General features: G+C 30.8%; 1 protein-coding gene across 1 annotated transcript in view; it reads right to left on the bottom strand.

The window, feature by feature from the left end:
* The window catches only part of LOC144556550 (uncharacterized), a 78,323-nt gene extending 69,202 nt beyond the window's left edge, over positions 1-9,121 (bottom strand). Inside the window, exon 1 of the mRNA XM_078304931.1 lies at positions 9,109-9,121. The gene's annotated coding sequence lies outside the window, so the exon portion shown is untranslated. The remainder of the gene's footprint in view (positions 1-9,108) is intronic.
* Positions 9,122-10,264: the final 1,143 nt, after the last annotated feature.

Here is a 10,264-nt window from a genome sequence, read left to right as displayed (position 1 = left end):
AAAAGTTTGAGGTTCGCTAGAATTATATAATTTTTTTCTTTTAAAAATTAGGAAACGCTACACTTTTTGCAGAGCTTGTTTTTCTTCGATTATTAAAACTGTCAAGCTGTGAATGGGTAGACCGCGACTATACACCGCTCGCCTCTTTGTTTCCGCGACTATACACCATTCGTGGTCCGCGCAAAGACCGAGGGAGTTGATATCGACTTTCCGTGAGCTGTGATTCAGTGAGCGCGATTTTCCTCTGTGCACCACGCGTAGACCACCAGCGCCCATTTCTCCATTTGTGCATTGTACATGTGAGCATAGTGACAACTTAATAGTTCGGGAAAGGTTTGGCAGAGTCAAAAATTCGTGATTTGGGTACAACTTAATAGTTCGGGAAAGGCTCGGCAGAGTCAAAAATTCGTGATTCGGGTATAATTCGGAAATAATTTAGAAATAATTCGTTTTTGTAAACACTGATGCAATATGCACTAGTGGAGAACTTGGAATTAGTGTCGGCTGTTTATGGGTATTAGTGTCGGACATTAGGCGACACTAATCGGGCTGATACTAATACTTTGTAATTAGCCGACACTAAAAGTAAGGCATTAGTGTCGGCTATTTATTAAATGGCCGACACTAATACTAACTTTTAGTGTCGGCTAATTATTAAAAAGCCGACACTAATACTTATTAGTGTTGGCCATTTAATAAATAGCCGACACTAATACTTATTAGTGTCGGCCTTTTAATAATTAGCCGACACTAATACTTATTAGTGTCGGCCATTTATTAAAAAACCGACACTAATGTTTTTTTTTTAAAAAAAAATAAATTTCAAAAATTCACTATAAATCATAGAAAATTCTAAAAATGAAAATTTTTGTTCTGGAATGATCATATATTTTTCCTGAACTATATATAAAACAAAGATATCAAATAATTTCATCATAATTTACAAATAACACTCACTAAATAAAATATCATCCAAATTGCTCATTTATTGTTATCATACAAACCCTAAAAATCTGAAATTGTAAAGAAAATTCGAAAAATCTATATCCGACGGTCGGATCGGGCTGGAAAATAAGTTAGCTTGGATTTGGGGTTGTGGAGCTCATGTCAAAATTTCATCCCGATCCGACGGACGGATCAAAAGTTACGCCCCTTTTTGTGAAGCATGCGCAGAAGAAGCGGATCAGAGAGAAGCGCTTTTCGTGAAGCATGCGCAAAAGAAGAAGCGGCTGAGAAGATCAGATCGGAGAGAAGCGCTTTTCGTGAAGCATGCGCAGAAGAAGCGGCTGAGAAGATCAGATCAGAGAGAAGCGTGAAACGAAGTGAATGTTTAAACCCTAGGCATGCGTTTGAAAGAGGTGCGCGGGACTTAAAATGAAATTTTTTTAGCTTTAGTGTCGGCTGTTTATAAATAGGCGACACTAATAACTGAGAATTAGTGTCGGCTGTTTATAAAAAGGTGACACTAATACATTAGTGTCGGCTATTTATAAACAGCCGACACTAATTCTTAACAATTAGTGTCGGTTGTTTATAAATAGCCGACACTAATACATTAGTGTCGGCTATTTATAAACAACCGACACTAATTCTTAACAATTAGTGTCGGCTACATCTAAATAGCCGACACTAATATTATTAGTATCGGTTTTTTGTAAACGACCGATACTAAAGTATTAGTGTCGGTTTTTTAAGGCGACACTAATTGTATGTTCTCCACTAGTGATGGTCCTGCGCATGCTTCACGAAAAAGGGTGTAACTTTTGATCCGTCCGTCGGATCGGGCTGAAATTTTGACAGGACCTCCTCAGCCCAAAACTAGATTTTTGGGCCTTTCTTTATAATTTTAGAGTTTTTATGGTCTTTTATGTATCTTTTATGTATTTTCTGTTTTGAGGGTTTGTATTTAAACAGACGTGATGTCTTTTGGCATAAGTTAGTTTTTATGTATCAAGCTTTTTCAAAGAATTGAGAACCTGTGTGATCTCAGAACCAAATCTATCTTTCCATTACTTTTTTGCCAATTTCTTGATCGTTCGTGCATCAAACACCAAATTAGTATAATTTGGGAATAATTCGTTTTTGGACACACCAAATTATATACTAAAATACTAAAGTTAAAAAAAAAGATTGTTTCATTCATTTTAATTTTTTCATTAGTGTAAAAATAGAAACTTTTACATAGATATGTTTATTTAATTCTACTCTATAAATCCTATTAATTTTATAGCTCAATTTAACAAAAATCAACATAGTAAGCAAGAATAGGTACCAGTAAATAGTAAGCAAGAATGGATTTGATGAGATGTTTCACATCACTATTGAATATATATGGATTAGTGAATTATTCATTTTCTTAATCAATTAACAAATTGTTTTATTTGGAACTTCCTTTTATATAAGATTAGGCCATTAATATAAACAAGCTTTAAAAAAATATATATACTGGGAGCAAAAACCAATAAATTCAAATGTAAAGAATGGGCCCAAAAAGGCCTACCTCCGGTTTCTACTTATATCCAGTAAATTGCAGCCTATATCCGGTTTCTACTAGCTTTTTACTCATGCCTAGTCCCACAACCAAGGTAAAAAGCGCTGAGAGCTCTAAGTTCTTTATATAACGAGGTTAAGAGGCATAAGAGGATTGTACCATTGTACAGATTCAATGAGTCACCACGGGGACTTGACTCGTGGCCTACTATTGGGCACTGGGCGGTTGCCCAAAAAAAAAAAAGGTTTAAATATTGCGAATATTTTGTTAAAAACGCGAATAATTTGTAAAATTCGTATTTTATTCGTAAAATTTGTATTTTATTTGGTCAAAGGTTCGGTCAACCGAATAGTTCGCTATTCGGTGCGGAAACTTCATTAAAATGTTTTATTCGCAAATTAAACACGAACCTTGTTACTATGTACGTGAGCCGCGCAAAATCTAGCATATGCATTAATGCATAGTTTGGCCGCACAAAATCTAGTCAATTTAGATGAAGATGAGCATAAGCACATTTAAGTCAAGATTTTCAGGTAATTCTATTCTTCTTTTTATAATTTTGGTTAATTGAAATTTTTGTTGTGAATATATATATATTAAATGTGTGGATGTCATTCATTTTGTAACTCCCATATTAACCCTTAATTTATTTTTCCACTACTCCATGCATATTGATGTCCACTACTATTGGAATTCATTTCTCCATTTATTTAGATGAATCTTCATTTACAATTTGTAGCCTATAAATAGAGGCTTTGTAATCTTGTATTGTACATACATATGAGAAATATATGAATAAAGAGATTGTCATCTTTTTTCTCTCTATCTTGTTTATTCTTCTTTATGCTTGTTCATCTTTATTTTACAACACGTTATCAGCACGAGAGCTCTACTAGTTGAAGATTTGAGGTAATTTTAATAACTTTTATTTCAATTTCATTTATATAAATAATACTTCCTAGTAATTGCTAAATGAAATAAGTTATCAATTTATTTATATTTATTTTGAGATGTTTAGTATGATTCATAAAATTTTACATGAGTACATTTTTTATTTAATCTTCCCGAAGAAGATTTAAAAGAAAAATCTTCTTGAAGAAGATTTATATGATGTACAAATATTGTATAGTGGTTCATATTTTTTTTTTTTGCTTCCATAATTGAATCTTCTTGAAGAAGATTTCAAAAGATATTAAGAAGATCTTCCTGAAGAAGATATAAAGAAAAAAAATATATGATGCGCAAATTTAACATGATGTTCATATTTTTTTTTTCAATAATTTAATATTCTTGAAGAAGTTAAAAGATATTCTAAGTTGATTTATTATCTCTTTATGGTTGAAGAGATTATAACGAGTTGTTGGACAAAATAATTCAATTGGTTCTGCTCCATTTCCTGAAGTAAATGTAGCAATATATAATAATAAATTTGAAAAAAAAACTTGTGGACGTGGACGTGGACAAGAATAAGTTTATTATCATGGTGATTATTACAAAAACACATATTTCCACCCGAAGTGGAAAGATAATGATGAAAATTTTATGCAAAAATTAATGTGATGTTCATATTTTTTTTAATAATTTAATCTTCATGAAGAAGATTTCTAGAAATGTTTTGAGTATATTTCTTGTCTTCTTATGGTTCAACAAAATAATAATTTCACTAGAAGTGAAAAATAATATGATGAACACACTCTTAGATATAGATATGGTAATGAAGAAAAGACGCATCATTCCACTAGAAGTGGAAAAATAATAAACAAAAAGAATTACCACTAAAAGTGAAAAAAAAAATAATGATAAAAGTGACAGAATAGCGAGTAAAATAATTCATGCTATTATTATGGTGATAAATGTTATTGGCCAAGTATCTGTCGTACACGTAAATATTTCGTTGATCTATATCAAGCATCAATAATAATAAAGAAAAAAAAATTCGACACAAATTTTATTTGCGAAGGTGACTACATGTTACTCATTGAATTAAGTTAATTCTTACCAAGTTATCAGAAATATACATGATAGTCTTGATAGTAAACTATTAAAATATAACAAACCAATCTGAAAAGTACGCGAGGTACGTGTCAGACTAAAAGTTAAAAATTGGCCATTTTCTTGACCAATAATTTTCGCACATAGGAATGTTTTATTTATCTTTAACAAGTTGGTTTTTACCAAGTATCTTTAATACATGATATGAAAACCATTAGAATATTAATAAAAACAAACTGGGAGATACAATAACATTTGAAAGGGTCCTAAGTTGCGAAATATCCAACTGCGCAAATTATACTAGTTAGTTCCTATCTCATGTAGCTCAACTTCTCGTTGAATACTTTTCTTACATATTGGTGCTATTAGAGGGAAGAGATGTACTTTTGAACTTGGCGGAGCAAAAGTTTTGTTTTCTCTAATCCTATTTTTGTGTAATGTTTTCTTCTATTTCAAATCATTAGATTAATATTTTTTTTTCTTTAAAAAAAAAAATCACTTGATTGATTAGGGATGATTGTATCCAAAATAATTTAACTAATTAAATTTAATTTTTGTGGAAATAGTATATATTGAAGAGACAATTACTATATCACAATTAGATTAACTCGTATATAAAAATTTAAATTGACTGGATATATATTAATTTTCTTACTTTTAAGTAACTAAGAAATTAATTAAGTGGTTATGTGAGACATGGCTTAATGAAGCCATTGCTCTCAATGCTAATAAAATCGGCTTCCCACTGTCAACAATTGTCAATTATGCCAAATTGCTTCGTCTGGTGAAAGAATTAATGCCGAGGTATGCTCTATTTGATATTGCTGGTTTTTATATTATATTTTAATTTTTCGGTGATAAATGGTAAAGTGATTTTGAGCTAAGAATAGTGTTCATATATTATATTCTTTGGAATTTATTTATTTTCTTGTTCAATGAAAAATGGATATTCTTTAGAAATTAATGTTAGTACTATTTTGTGTAGTACAAAATTGATTAAAGGCTCCAGAAGAGCTACCTTGTTGTTACATGGAGGAACACAAATTTATATTAATGATGCATTATGTTCTTCTAAGTCTCAAATAAATTTGTTAAATTTTAAGGATATCAGTCGAAATAGATATCATGTTGAGACAATCAATGAAGAAGATGTTGAATATCTTGTTGTTAGCTTAATCACATATGAAAAATGCATATTGGAAAAATTGTCTATGTTTTCATCCGACTTGTACTACACGTATATTAGTACAATTAAAGCACATATTATTGTAAACCAGAAGTTTACACACAATAATATGTTTATAGTTTGGCATGACCGGTTGGGCCATTCTGGATCAATAATGATGAAAAAAATAGAGAATTAATGTGAACACTTATCAAAGAACCAGAAGATTCTTTAATATGATGAATTTTTATGTGTTGATTTTATTTCTAGAACGTATACAATGTGATATTTGTGGAACATTATATCCAACATGTGAATCATTTGAATATGTTATGATTTTAATTGATGCATCAACAAGATGGTCACATGTATTTTATTATCAAATCGCAACCTGGCGTTTGCGAGATTACTTGCTCAATAGATTTGATTAAAGAGCATAATTTTATGATTATCCAATTATGAAAATAAGTCTAGACAATATCGAAATTAATGTCGAACATCTTGTAGATGTTCGTATATAAAAAAAAGATATGATATTTTACATACAACAAAACTAATTCGCATCATGCCAACTAGCTATTATAAAACTTCCCCTTATAATTGGTTTTTGGTCACATACCTAATATTTCCCATATAATAATTTTTGAATGTGCGGTATATGTTATAATTGCTCCACCACAACGCACTAAAATGAGATATCAAAGAAAGTTGGAAATTTATATTGAATTTGAATCTCCATATATAATAGAATATCTAGAACCATTGATGAGAGATTTATTCATGGCTAATTTTGCTGGTTGTGATTTTGATGAATAAAAAATTCCCAACCTTAGAGGGAGAAAACTATCAGCTGAAAAAAAAATATTAGTATGAATTATTATTGTCTTATTTTGATCCTCGTACTAAAGAATGTGAACTAAATGTTCAAAAGATAATTCATTTGAAAATGTTAGTGAATCAATTGCCAAACACATTCACAGACTCAAAGAAAGTGACCAAATCACATGTACCAGCTGCTGATGGTCCAATTAAAGTCGGTGTCCCTGTTGGACAGAATAATTATAACACGCATGAAGCGTGAAAAAGCAATCGGTTCCAAAGATTAAAAATATAAAAATCCTCGAAAAAAAGGAGCAAAGAATGAAAATAGTCAAATCGAGGATATGATAATTTCAGATAAAGCTCCAGAAGAGAATCAAATTTATATATAATATTGGAGTTCCAGCAGAAACTCAGGTATATGAAATTCATGAAATAAAGAGATCTCGATAAATTATATCATGAATGAAATAAGATGGAACCGAGATGAAATTGATATCAATAATATTTTTGTATAGCGCTAAACATAATAAATATTGAGGATCATGACTAGAAGTCTATTAAAGAATGTCGACAAAGAAAATGATTGGCAAAAATAGAAAGATGCAATTGAGGTAGAGTTAAACTCTCTTGAAAAATGAAAAGTTTTTGGACCTGTAGTCCTTGTACCTCAAGGTATAAAACCAGTAGGATATAAATGAATATTTATGAGAAAATAAAATGAGAAATTTTGAGATATACTCATATGTGGTGGATGCAACAACTTTTTGATATATAATTAGCCTGGCAGTCCATGAAGGACTTAATTTGCACCTAATGAATATTGTTACAACCTATTTAAATGGCTTGCTTGATAATGATATTTATATGAAAAAATCTGAAAGATTTAAGATGCCTGAAGCATGTAATTTAGGTTCTCGAGAACATTATTCAGTTAAGAATAAATTTTTATATCGATTAAAGCAATATGGACGCATATGCTATAATCGTTTAAGTGAATATTTATTGAAACATGGATATAAGAATAATACGATATGTCCATGTATTTTTATGAAAAGATATAGAAATGATTTTGTTATAATTGCAGTTTATGTTGACGATCTAAGTATCATTAGAACTCCTGAAGAGCTTCCAAAAGCAATAAATTATTTAAAAGAAAAATTTGAGATGAAAGATCTTGGGAGAACAAAATTTTTCCTTAGATTGCAAATCGAACATTTAAAAATGATATTTTTATGTATCAAAAAAATTATATTGTAAGAGTGCTGAAATAATTTTATGGATAAATAACATACATTAAAGCACTTTGATGGTTGTAAGATCATTAAATGTGAATAAATATCATTTTAGACCTCGAGTAAATGATGAAGAACTATTTGGTCCTGAAGTATAATGCCTTAGTGCAATATGAGCACTTAAGTGAATATTTATTAGCAAGATATAGTTCTCCTTCAACGCGAAGATATTGGCATATAATTAAACATATATTTCGCTACCTATGAGAAAATTTAGTAATACACAAAAGCAAGTCAAGTATGTGTTTGGTTAAGATCTGTGATTCAACACATTCTTCAGACATGTAGATTGTCTTTTAGAGAAATGATCCCGAAGATCATATATGAATATAATATTATATGTATTGCTCAATGAAAGGAATGATACATTAAAGGAGATAGAACAAAACATATTTCACCAAAATTATTTTTCACACATGATCTCCAAAAGAATAATGTTATTAATGTTCAGCAAATCCGTTCAGCACATTTATTCACTAAGGCACTCCCTACTGCAATATTCGAAAAGCTAGTTCGTAATATTGGAGTTCACAAACTTAAAGATCTTGATTGAGGCTATCATGAGAGGGAGTTAATATGCACTATATTTTCCTTAACCATGGTTTTTCCCACTGGGTTTTCCTGGTAAGGCTGTAGTTGCGTATTTAGAAGAATATTGTACTCTTTTTCCTTTACTAGGTTTTTATCCCATAGAGTTTTTCCTAGTAAGGTTTTAATGAGGCATATTCTTATATAATTGACATCCAAGGGGGAGTGTTATGAATATATATATATTAAATGTGTGGATGTCATTCATTTTGTAACTCCCATATTAACCCTCAATTTATTTTCCCACTACTCCATGCATATTGATGTCCACTACTATTGGAATTAATTTCTCCATTTATTTAGATGAATCTTCATTTACAATTTGTAGCCTACAAATAGAGGCTTTGTAATCTTGTATTGTACATACATATGAGAAATATATGAATAAAGAGATTGTCATCTTTTTTCTCTCTATCTTGTTTATTCTTCTTTATGCTTGTTCATCTTTATTTTATAACAATTTTGATAATTTGGATTTTTTGTTTTTGTTTTTTTTAGAGTCAGTGAGCAATAGCTCACTAACATTTTGTATTAAATAATAACAAAATTTGGTGGTTTGTTGTTTGGGTGATTTGGTGTTTCAGATATTAAATGATTTTGAGATAGGAGCAATTTTGATAGAATGGTGTTTTGGTTAGTAATTGTTATGTCATCATGGATTCAAACCCTAATAGATAATATTATGAGGTTTTGACCCGTACAACTAAATCTGGTGAGTGTTTACTCAGCCTTGTCTGGCACCGATACATGGAGTGTACTTCTGCCGAGTTGTTTCCAGATTTCAGATATTTTTCAGGTAGTTGTGTTATGGTAATTCCAACTTTGGTGGATTCCTAATTCCAATCTTAGTGATTTGGGGATCGGGTATTTCAGTTTTTAGGATGTTTAGGGATTTTTGATTTGGTTGATACTGTTCTACCATGTTTGACATATTGAGAAGTTTGGTGACAACATGAGTTTTGTGCTTTGGCATATGCGGTTTTGTCAGACATTTGAAGGGATTGGATGATAGGGGATTTGCAGAGAATGAAAGAAGGTGCTCTCTTATGTAATCGGGTAATTGCTATGATATTGTTAGGCATGTTAGAGCATCTACATTCCTGAAACTCTTGGAGTTTCTAATATGATATGGTAGTTTCTAAACCAGTTTCAGGGATCACTACAAGAATGAGACACTTTTCGTGAGGATAAAAAAGTGACTTTTTACGATGGACTACTCTCATTGTTCAGCTTTTTCCTTTTGCGATGGACGCCCGTCATAAATGCATTTTTTCCCTCGCAAAAAGTATCTACTTTGTTGTAGTGGATGCAGATGAGTTTCTTATTTAGCAACTTTGCTCCAAAGTTTCTTAATAAGAAACCGTTTATAAACTCTGACGTGGCCAAATAATTTGCTGAAATTCTTCTCTTGTAATTTATTTGCTGATGTAGCAATTAAAAACTCTAATTTTAGTTTCAAGAATGTGGGGGTTTAGAAACTTTCAGAGACAAAATTTCTAAAAATTAGTTAACAGTTATTTAGAAACTCCAAGAGTTTCACGGATGTAGATGCTCTTACATAAGTTGGATTAATTAAAGGTTTTAGGATACCAGGCTACTTAATTAGCAGGTAATCACATGCCCTTGAGGATGTGAAGAGTAATTTGTTGGTCAAGTTCAACATCAACAATGACTTGACATTCAAGAGCAACCATCCATGTATTTTGGGTGAGATTTTGATTTGTGGTGGAGTGTGCCTCTTGTGTCACCATTATCTTTATGTCTTTGTTTCTAGTTAGTTTGAGTTAATTTTATTTCTAGCATTTTGATAGTTTATCTTTATCTTTATATTTTGTTTTGGTTATGTATGTTTTAAAGTTTAGTTTGCTTTAGATGTAATTTGGCTAAAGGTAAGATTGTTATGTTGTGATCCAA

The sequence above is a fragment of the Carex rostrata genome, chromosome 7 (genome assembly GCF_964058835.1).
Source record: "Carex rostrata chromosome 7, lpCarRost1.2, whole genome shotgun sequence".
NCBI lineage: Eukaryota > Viridiplantae > Streptophyta > Magnoliopsida > Poales > Cyperaceae > Carex > Carex rostrata.
The sequence above is the reverse complement of the archived record's forward strand: the minus strand, read 5'-3'. Positions and strand labels throughout refer to the sequence as shown.